Source organism: Pteronotus mesoamericanus, unplaced genomic scaffold, assembly GCF_021234165.1.
Source record: "Pteronotus mesoamericanus isolate MK-2021 breed Mesoamerican mustached bat unplaced genomic scaffold, CSHL_Meso_final contig_130, whole genome shotgun sequence".
Classification (NCBI taxonomy): Eukaryota; Metazoa; Chordata; class Mammalia; order Chiroptera; family Mormoopidae; genus Pteronotus; species Pteronotus mesoamericanus.
In genome coordinates, this window is record NW_026555060.1 from 16,169,293 (window position 1) to 16,181,037 (window position 11,745).

General features: G+C 37.5%; 1 long non-coding RNA gene across 1 annotated transcript in view; it reads left to right on the forward strand.

The window, feature by feature from the left end:
* The window catches only part of LOC129084264 (uncharacterized), a 35,252-nt gene extending 23,737 nt beyond the window's left edge, over positions 1–11,515 (forward strand). Inside the window, exons 3-4 of the long non-coding RNA XR_008530573.1 lie at positions 6,963–7,066; positions 11,344–11,515. This is a non-coding gene — a long non-coding RNA (uncharacterized LOC129084264). The remainder of the gene's footprint in view (positions 1–6,962; positions 7,067–11,343) is intronic.
* Positions 11,516–11,745: the final 230 nt, after the last annotated feature.

The following is an 11,745-nucleotide window of genomic DNA, read 5'->3' on the forward strand; positions in this document are numbered from 1 at the left end:
TTAGCAGCCCTAGAGTTAGTGAACTTCTTTGTGACTGGGGTTGCGTCAATCAAATGTGACATCATAGCTTGATGGGGTTTAGAGACTGGCTCAGCATTTTACGTGTAAGAAGGAAATGGAGTCCTAAGGAGGCCTGAAGACTTGCTCAGTAGTAGTAAAATCATAAAGCCATCAACAAGGTTGCTAATGGCTCTAACTGGTGCTTCCCAGCTCCTGATTCCCCCACAATGCTGGCCCAAACATGGTGTGATGCAGCTGTTGGAAGAGGCTCGTTTAAGGCTGCAACAGCCAAACCACACCAGCAAGCAGGAAACAGTGACTATGCAACATTTTAATATATAAATCTAGAGGGGGCTTTGTGATTCCTTGATTAGAGAGGTCTGTTAAGAAAAGTTATCTGTCCACAGATGCTTAAAGAAGTAAACAACATAGCTTTTTCTCCCTCTGGAGAAAAGTTGAGAGCAAGGAAGAGAAGGAGAGCCCCTAAATCTTAGGAGAAAGTGGCATCCTTCAAAACGTGCCCAGGCTAGAGCTTTTGTCCAGAGATAACAACGCTCCAAAAGCAAAACACGCAGCTTCTATAAAGGGAATTCGAGGATTGCCCCTGCTTACCCTGGCCACCCACTGGGAGACACTGTCCCCACAAGTGGTGCTCTGCTGAGCAAACAAGGTCCATCTCCATCATAATGTGCCCTTCCAGGACAACGTTTACTTCATGAATGTTATCCAATCTGCCTATCTGCCTCTTCATGCCAAACTTACCTGGCTGAATCACCTCTACTTTTTACTTTTCTTTCTTTTTTTTTTTTTTACTTTCCACTGTTAGCTTCAGGGAGAGGGGCTTATTCTATTTTTCCTTTTAGGTAATAGATGTGTTACTTTACCTGGGGCCTATTCTGCGGCAGGCATAGTTCTAAGGGTTGTACATGCATTAATACTGAATCCTTACAACTAGTCTATAAACTAGGTACTAGTATTATCCCCATTTTACAGATGAGCAAACTGAGACACAAGTTATAGCCATATATATATTTATATATAAAATATAATATATAGCCATATATATTTATATATAAAATATAGCCATATAATATATACAAATATAGCTATATATATTTATATATAAAATATAATATATAGCCATATATATGTATATATACACATATATATACACACGTGTGTGTGTGTGTGTGTGTGTGTGTGTGTGTGTGTGTGTATATATAAAAATTCACATTCAGGTGGTCAGTTGGTATAGTTCACCTGTTCATTGTATAACCCAAAGCAATGTTCTAATATTTGTGATTTCTTTCAGGTGACTTAGAAGGAGATAAACAGCGCCACCACTGGCCTGTAAAGTAACTATATATTAGAAGCTGCCAATGGTTCTCCAATTTTGTGTGGAAAGCTGATAAATTTCACCTAATATGGGTTAACTTTGGGGGTAGTTTGAATTCTCATATTGTGGAAGAATAAGAAAAGTATGGCTTCACACAGTCTTTATCCTTACACTCGGGGAGAATTCCTAGCAGTTTTGGAAATTTAGTTAGTGTATATGTGACAAAAGAAACACCCATAAGTCATTTTCAAAACCTATTTCAATTCATAGAAATCATGTGATGCCAGCAATATCATTTTCTCTTAGATACTAATTAGTATCTTTGTAATATATTAGTTATTTTCTATTCTGCCTTGTTCTAAAAAGAATTTGAGTCACACTAGCTTTGTGTTTAATATGTTGTTCATCCTCTTGGCTTTAACTGTTAAATATTTGGGAGTTCAGTAGTAAATCAACTAAGAAATTTTTACTCATGCTGTAGAAAAAATCTATAGTAATTTATAAGTATCTCCATTGTAACTTCAAATCAAAAGGTAAAATAGATAAAATAGTAAATTCATAGCATAAATGAAATAAAATTTTGTACTGTGTTTTATATTAACAGACTGACCCATATTTATCAATAACTTAATAGTTCATTTATTTTTGGGAAGCTCTCTAAACATGTCAGAGACAAATATAATAGAGTTTATTTCCTTGGTGTCATGTTAAGAACTTTAGCTCATCAGTTCTAAAGCTCAAACAAACTAAGACTGAAAGCCATTCAAGTAATGCCTTTAACATTACCTTCACCACATGCATATCACATACACACAAGCATAAGAGAAGTAGCTCAATCCCTCTTGATAAATGAAAGAAAAACCAGTTCTTATGTAAGAGGCAGTACATACCTAACCCAGTTACATAATTAAGCATATTTGGCAGGAGAATCCTGCCAGGACAGGAATTCCCTGCTCATTTGTAAGTGTTCCAACAGAAGTAGGGAGAGTAAAAAAAACATCAAGAAACATCAAGTCAATATATTTAGAAACCTTGGAAAAACCTTTTAATGGATCATGCCTGAGTAAATAACACCAGTTTGCATGGGTGCTGTCTCAGCTGTCTTGGGCTTATTTTCTCATAGTTCTGGAGTCTGGAAGTCTGAGAGCAGGGCACCCGCGTTGCCTGGTGCGCGTCTTCTTCCTGGGTTGCGGTGCCTGGCTTCTCACTGCGGGCTCACATGGTCTTTTCTGGTGCATGCCCATGGAGAAAAAGAGATTTCTTTCTCTTCCTCTTTTTATAAGGGCACTGGTACCATCATGAGGGTCCTACCTCCTTTACCTAATCTAAACCTAATTACCTCCTGAAGGCCTCACCTCCAAATACCATCACATTGGGGTTAGGGCTTCAACATAAAAATTTGCATAGATACAAACATTCAGTCCTTAACAAGTGCCTATATTAGGGAAGGCCTTTATTCTCACAATATCATTTTCTTGTCTCTTTCCTTTTAAAACCTATCTTTTCAGAAAGCAAATCTTTACTTACTGCCTCTCCCATCTTGTCTCTACCATTGGGAGACTTACACCCACCAACCAAAATACTGAAGGTTTTCCTTTCAGACAGCACTGTGCATACCTTTCCTTCTCAAACTTTCTCATCCATAGATATAATAGAGAGTTGAGAAACAAACCAGCCGGGTTCAAAATTGGGCCCTAGATGATTACAAGTTACTTAAATGTTCTGAATGTAAGTTTCCTTCCTCATCCATAAAAATAAGAATACTATTGCTTTCCCTCAGGAAACTTGTGTAGATTAAATGAAATGAAACAATGAAGGTATCTATCATTAAGTTGTCAGTAAGTTATTAGCCCTGTTCTTGCTCTGTAATTTCTGTTTGTCTTTAGCATACCTCCACCTGGACTTCTTACTTCATTTATACAAACCTAAACTAACAAACTGTAGACAGGAGAGTAACTCTGGTCTACTCTCCAACAGCAGACTTGGGGCTAATGGCACCAGCCCTCTCCCCATCACCTGAGCCCAAATTCTAAAGGTCATGAAATTAAATGGAGGTATAAGATCAAAAGACTTAGAAATGAAACACCCATGAGGGACCCCATCTGAATCTAATGGCCACAGAAACACTGCTGTCTCCAGGCACACCCTGTGAAGAGCATTCACCTGAATGATTAAACCAATGGTTCTTCAAGCGGGATCCCCAGACTAGAAGCATCAAAGTCACCTACAAAAACTTGTTTGAAAGGTGAATTCTTGCCCCCTACTCAGCCCTACTGAATGAGAAACTTGGGGTGGGACCGAGTAGGATGCAAGCTAAAGTTGGAGATCCAGTGGTATAAACAAGCTGCTGTCTTGAGCCATTGGAGAAGACCAATATTTAAATATTAATGTACCTAAGTATTTGAACATTAGTGTGCATTTAATTCAATCCATATAACACGACTTATAAAACAGAAGTTATCGTGGTGTATTTTGTTCAATTATAAAAAGTCTGGCACTGGCTGCTGTGGCTCATTGGATTGAGCGCTGGGCTGGCAACCAAAGGGTTGCTGGTTCAATTCCCAGTCAGAGCCCATGCCTGGGTTGCTGGCCGGGTATCCACTTGGGGGTGCTCAAGAGGCAACCACACATCAATGTTTCTCTCCCTCTCTTTCTCTCTCCTTTACTTCTCTCTAAAAATAAATACATAAAACATTTTTTTAAAAAAAGTTCAGACACAATTTCGGTACTATAAAAACTGAAAATATTTTCATTTCATATCTATGAATGCAAAATATTTAGAAAAAGGTGAAAGAGGTACTTAGCTTGACTCCATGAGAAGGGTATTCTTAAGAAACAAAAAATAGTTTACAGAGCAAATTCCCACTTGAATCTGTTCAACAGCAATAAAATAAAACTAGGAATGGGCAACTTTGTTTTTATGTTAAGTTGAAACACCTCTTCCCCATGATCTAACTAGAATTGCTATACAGGATCAGAGGCTAGGAAATGAAGAGGGAAAACTTAACTATTTAAATGCATCATGTTAATTGCTGTCTTCAAAGATATTAGGTTAAAATAATTGGTCCATAAAAATGCCTTTTGAGATTTAGGAAATCTCAGATCTACTTGCCACTAGCTAACAAAAAAAGCATTCACAAGATAGACTTAAACTGAAGAACTGCAGGTTCCATCAGAAGATAATCATACAAGCGCCAAAGCAACACCATTACTGGAGGCAATGTGGAGATACTGTGTGGGTAACTACTAACCACAGGAACTCCCCACTGTGCAAAACCTGTGAGCAACAGTCAGCAATGAAGAGCTTCTGAACAATGAAATCAAGCAGATAAACACGGCCCCCTATTGTCTGTGAAGGTTTGTTTTCTCAAAAGATTATTATCTAGCTAAAAATCAAACATCTAAAGATTTTACCTTTTAAAGATCATTCAGTTAAGTTATTGCCACATGCAGGATTATAAAGCACACAGTGCATGCAATTAAGTTCATAATTCTGAGAAGATGCACTTGTCTGTTATAATTTACCTACTTTCTGTACTACTAAGTTTAAATTACTTACCAAATACTGAATATATTTTAACTACATTTACTTAGTGGTTATTTTGGCTCTGTCAAGCCTTTCCAGTTATATTTACTAGTCATTCAATTTTGCCTCAAGTATCAAACGGGCCCTTCCCCTTTTTTCCCATCGTTCCTCAGGAAGCAGGTTGTAACTTCCATGGAGTATCATTTCCATTAGTTTTGGGAATATTGAGAGGGAAACACCACATGCAGAATTATCCAGAATTTCTACTGCTCAGGGTCAAAGCATACCTTTGTTTCCTAATAGGACTGATTTGATCCCAGCATCCTCCATGTAGCCATAACTGTTAATTCACTGGAAATGTCCTGGAATCCTGTTCTTCAGAATGTAGATTACAAGAACTTCTGGTGTTTAGAAGAGAAAAACTTTTTACCTCACTTCAGCTTGCCTTCTAAGTTTCATGCTCCAGAATTGATCACTCAGGATGGCTGACAGCAGGGATATTTATTTCCCTCAGGAGAAACCATAACCTCAACAAAGATAATGTGATTTGCTATAATTTCCTTTAAAATAAAAACAGCCAATAATCAATCACCAAACAATGGTCTCACTTTAACATCAGCACAGTGGATACGCCATCAAATGCCCAGTGCAGGTCAGACAGAAAATCTCAGTTCAGTTTATTTTCAATCTCCCTTCATCAAAGGTTTGAAATATACTACAGTTCAACCTTTTTCCATTATTTGTACATTCAAAATAGTTTGAAAGAATGTATATAAAATTTTCAGCAGTATGTCATCTGTGTCTGTGACTGTAAGGATTAGTCATTTTTTATGTCTTATTTTTAAATATCTTTATTTTTTGATCTTCCTACAATAAATAGTCATTTGGGGGGTAATCAAAAATGTAAAAGGAAATAATATTAAAAAGAAAAAAATTCTCCTGGCTTTGCATAAAATGGTCTGGAGATGGTTGATGCTGGAAACAGGGAAAGCAGAGAAAGAACTGAGGACCTGCCCTGGCTGGTGTGGCCCAGTGGATTGAGCGTTGGCCTGTGAACCAAAAGGTCACCGGTCAGAGCATGTGCATAGGTTGTGGGCCAGGTCCCCAGTGAGGGACACAGGAGATGCAACCAGTCGATGCTTCTTTCCCTTTCTTTCTCCCTCCCTTTCCCTCTCTCTAAAAATAAATACATAAAATCTTTTTTTAAATGGGGACCTGAACTAAGACAGTGGAGATAAAAAGATAATTTAAGTGACAAAACTGACAGAAATGGTTGACATATTTGGACACCAAAAATGGTAGCAAATGTTTAAAGATGACGTATTATGGTATAAAAATAAGTAGTGAATGTTCAAAGATGACCCTTAAAAATGAATGGTACTACTTTAAGTGGGAGATGCAAAGAAAAGTATGTGATGAAATGAGGTCAATTCGAGACATGTGGAGTCTGAAGTACCTGTAGCATATTCAAGCAGATTACTACTAATATGTTAGATTTGAGCCCAGGAAGAATGCTGAACAGTGACTCAGATGAGGAAGTCGTTGCTAAGGTGACGGTAGAAGTCCTGGTGGTAGATGAGATTGCTCGAGAGAGTATGCAGACAGAGAACACAAGAAAGCCATAGGAAGAATTCTAGTAAGCACTCAGGTCTAAGGTATGAGCAGAAAACAAAGCGTCCAAGAGAAAGTTTTCCAAAAAATAAAGCCACCCAAGAGAATGGGGTCACGGAAATAAAGGGAATAATGGCAACCACTCTCACTTCCTGTGGACCAGGGTTTCCCCATGTTATTTGTAACCATCCAGCAACCTTACACGGACGACATTGCTATGCTCCCTATAGGGAAGGAAATTGACATTGCTAGAGGATAAGAAATTTTCCCAGGCTCAAATGACTATTATGCCAAACTTGGCCTTGCTGACTCTGAAGTCCATGCTCTTTCCTCACTGTCATGCTGCTCTATTTTAGAGAGAGGGGAGGCATTGTAAATGGCTCTATCTGTCAACTGGCCTACATCAAGGTGGAATCTAGAATCTTGGCACAGTTCTTCAAACAATAGAATAGCTGGGTCTTTTTGATACAGCTACTCCATTTATTCCAGCTGCTGTCCCAGAAGCCCTGTCTTCATGATCTAGCAATTTTCTCCAGCTCTAAGACCAATATGCTGTTCTTCTTGGTTGGTCCATGTACCCTCCAGATGCTTAGGTATGTTGTATGTTACCCCTGCAAATAACTGAGTGGACCAGCTCAACACTTACTGATATGTGTGTGTGTGTATGTGTGTATACATATATGTGTGTGTGTATAAAAGTTAAGGAATACCTCTAATTTCCTGAAAACAATATATTTTGAGGAGAGTAGCTTTCATTTCTTACTTAAAAGACTAGCCTTGGTGGGTGTGGCTCAGTTGATTGGAGTATCATCATGTAAAATGGAAAGGTCAGGGGTTCTATTCCCAGTCAGGGCACATACCTAGGTTGCAGGTTGAGTTCCTGTCGGGATGTGTATGAGAGGCAACCAATCAATGTTTCTCACATCGATGTTTCTCTCCCTCTTGCTCTCCTTCCCTTCCCCTCTCTCTAAAATCAATAAGCATGTCCTCAGGTGAAGATAAAAAGAAAAAAAAATAAGACTAATTGAAAAATTAAATTATAAACAACGATTTTAGAGATCAATAATAATTATTTAAACAACCAAAGAAATAACAAAAGTACCTGATGTGTCAAGTAAATGCATGATGTTCAATTTGAACAGAATAGAGGTAATTACTTGCAAATGGATGAACAAGAGAGCACCAGTTAGAAATTACACAATTGTGCAACCTAAAAGAAGCCTACATCTTCAGACTTAGACATCATAGCTATTTTATGGAGAATAAAAATTAATAAAATATTATTCTGGAAATAAAAGGAATTTAAGGACACAGGTGATCATACCTGGTTTCTTAGATCATGGAATTCCTCCATAATTGGCAAATACCAATGTAATAAAAAACTCTGAAGTTATTTATCTTTTAAGAGATAGAAAATTTCAACATGAAGAGATTATGTAGAAAATAAATTTCAGATTTTTTTAGAAAGTAAATATTGTCATTTTTGGCTAAAAATACAAATCCAATTGCAAGATATTTAATTATCCTGTCACCCTCAGATTTATACCAATTTTCTTGACTACTCTTTAATAAGACTGATATAGGTGATGCCAGATTTCTGATAGGAATTATGCAAATAAGACATAATAGATTTTCATGACATGACAGGACAGTGACTTAAAGATTAATTAGGAATCTTCATTTCCTGGTTCATTTAGTCCCTTCCTGTAAGGAAGTCATATAGATACAAGGCATATATGGTTTTTTAAAGAAATTAAATTATTGGCCTAGGAACCAGGCCCCTAAACAAATGTGAATATGTCTGTAGCTAATGAAGATGCACAGCAGCTGGGATGGCAAGGCTTTCAGAAGCCATGGATATACAAACACTGAAGAAACTTGGTTCCAAGCCTCAATATTGTGATGTCGTTTCTTTTTTCAAGATTTTTTTTTATCATCAATAAATCAACAAACAACAAGTGTTTGCAAAGCTGCGGAGAAAAGGGAACCTTCTGCACCGTTGGCGGGAATGCAAATTGGTGCAGCCATTGTGGAAAGCAGTATGGAGTTACCACAAAACATTATGAATGGAACTACTTTAGGACCCAGCGATTTCACTTCTGGGAATGTATCTAAGGAAACTCAAAACACTAATTAGAAAGACTATATGCAGTCCTACATTCATTGCAGGGTTATTTACAATAGCCAAGATTTGGAAGCAGCCCAGATGTTTATCAGTCGATGAGTAGATAAAAAAGCAGTGGTACATTTACACAATGAAAAACTACTTGGCTGTAAAAAAGGAGATCTTATCTTTCTCAACAGCATGGATGGACCCGGAGAGTATTATGCTAAGTGAAATAAGCCAGTCAGAGGAAGACAAGTGCTATATGATTTCACTCATATGTGGAATCTAATGAACAAAATAAACAAACAAAACAGAAACAGACTCATAGAGAACAGACTGACAGCTGTCAGAGTGGAGGTGGATTGTGGGACTGGATGAAAATGGTAAAGAGATTGAAAAAAAATACTCATAGACACAGACAACAGGACAGTGACTAGCAGAAGGGAAAGGGATGGGGGAGGTAGAGGAGGGTATGGAGGGGATGAATGGTGATGGAAACAGACTTGACTCGAGGTAATGAGAACACACACTACAATATACAATTGAGATTTTACAGAATTGTGTACCCGAAACCAATATAATTTTATTAATCAATGTCACCCTAATAAATTCAATTTTAAATAAAAGATTTTGTTTTCATGGTACAGTTTTTGACACTAAGACTCAAAAGAAAGTATTCATTAAACTGAAGAGGTGGATAGTGTGCATCAAATTACAAATAAATGTTATACTAGATGTAAAATACAGGGAAATGGGGCAGATAGCAAAACTTGTATTCATGATAGCCTATAGGTTAGAAACGATCCAGAGTGTTTTTCTTAATGAAAGTCCATAAGACTTGACTGCCTCCCATTTACCTACTTGTCACTTTTGAGAAAAATCTGGGCTTGACTTCCATCCGAGGGTACAGTCTTACCCCATCCCCAATGGTCCATCATTCAGAAGATAAATGCTGATAAAGAGACTTCCTAGGAATGAGCCTCTCTAGCACTGTGGGACCAAAGGTTGATCATCAATGCACCCTTCAGACTGATTTACAACCAAAAAAGGGAAAGTGTGGACAAAAAAACATTCACATAGTAAACCTGACCAGCTCAGGGGAGGCCTGGCTTGGTGGCCTTCCAAACTCAGAGACCCAAAGTAACACATAGGGCGGTCTGAAATTAAAACTTTTTAACTAAAAAGAGATCATGGCAGGTACTTATATCCTACGCCAGTATCTTCCCTGGCAATGGTCAATCTGTACTTAACGGAGCCTGCCTATTGTCTTTTTGCATCTATGATAACATAATTTTGGAATGTCAGGGTGATTTTCTTTCCAGCTCCTCCCCTACCCCCCTCCTCACCCAGCCCAGCACCACTTGACTATCCAGGGCACCACCACACAGGCCAGAGCAGAGACCACAAATCCCCTCATTGTTATTATCGTGTTAAATGTTAACTGGTAACTATCCTGTACCCACAAATGTAAAAGAAGTATATATCTATTCATTTTACTTTTTATCCAATCCCACAGATTTCCCCAATTTGCTTTCTCCTGCCTCCCTAATCTATCACCAATGAATTTCATGTATCCCCCTTCCATATTCCCCTTTGATTCTGATGTATAAAATAAGTGGTAAAACTTCCATTTTCCGGAGCATTTTCTCAATCCATTGAGATTTTGCTGCTGGCAATTGTTGTCAATTTGGCTCAAATAAACTGTCTCTAAAAAGAGAGAGAGAGAGTGAGAGGGAGAAAGTATTCACTGAAAATAAAAAGCAACCTCAAAACAAAGGAATTTAGAGATGGAAGAATACGGAGTAGTTTAAGTCAAACAGACACGTGTAAGCAAAAGGGCACATACATGCCAGGAATATAAATATTTCACATTTCACGGCCACCATTTTGTAACAAAATATTGAGAGAGACTTGGCAAGATTTGACAGATTAGATTAGATATGCATGTTTTTCTTTGTGTTGTAAGCTTTAAAGTAAAAATGAAATGGCCTAAGAGCCAAGTTCCATTACAAAATCAAGATGCATTCTTAAGGAGAGATATCACCAAAAGGTTTTTGAAAAGTGAGGAATTGTAGAGGGGTTCAGTCGGCATCAATTCTGGACTGTACCAGACAATGAATGCTGCACTCCTAGAATTCTCTAACACTTTTTCTGACTCTAGGATTTGTCCTCCGTTGTGTTCCCGCTGGCTGACTCTTCTCACACCACAAGACAATTTATTATTTCTAGGGAACTCTTGGCACCCCTTATGCAGCTAAAAGAATCCAGGCTCCTTCTGCTCCCAAATGCATTGTGACACAGTATCATCATGCTAGTTTGACTTACGAAAGGCTTCGTATTAGTGGGGGAAATCTATACCACATTATTATGAAACCACATGGAAACAAACCTGTATGTTTATTATAGAAACAGTTTCCATCAAGCTCTTAGAGTGAATAAATGCTTTTACTAAAATGAGATGACGCCAAATTAAATCCTGCATAAGAGTATTCAAGGTATATATAAATTTACAAAAAAGAATAGCTATCAAACTTCCATTAAACTGACATTTCATCGGTTTTTCACCACTTTTGACATGTTCAGTGCCAATTTTCCCAACTTTTATAAAATTACTATTTAAAGGTTCCCCATTATCTAGTCTTTCACAATTTTTCTCATCACTATTTGTGGTCTAATTATTGCTTATATGGTGTTATAACTTATTAACAGTGTCTAATACAAAGTTTCTTTTCCACAAATAAAGTGGCCTTTTTTATATTTCAGGGGTGCCCACCATGCGGCCAATGAAGCTCAGAATGTCTGTGAATGCAGCTCAGCACAAAATCATAAATTTATTTAAGACATTATGGGATTTTTTGTGTGTGTGATTTACATGTCACAATGTATTTAATGTGTGGCCCAAGACAACTCTTTTCCCAATGTGGAAGAGAGATGTCAAAAGGTTGGACACCCCTGAAACAATACAGAAAAGCTCAATAAAAGAAAGTAAAAGGTGACCCCAATTTCTCTACTCAGAAATAAAGGGTCTTCTCACACTTAAAAACTCAATTTTTTAAGTATTTTCATTTACATCACTGAATATTATACGTAATTTTTATTGTATTTTAAAAACCAAGAACGTTAGCCAGTCCATTACCATACACTTACTCAAACGAAGTAGATATC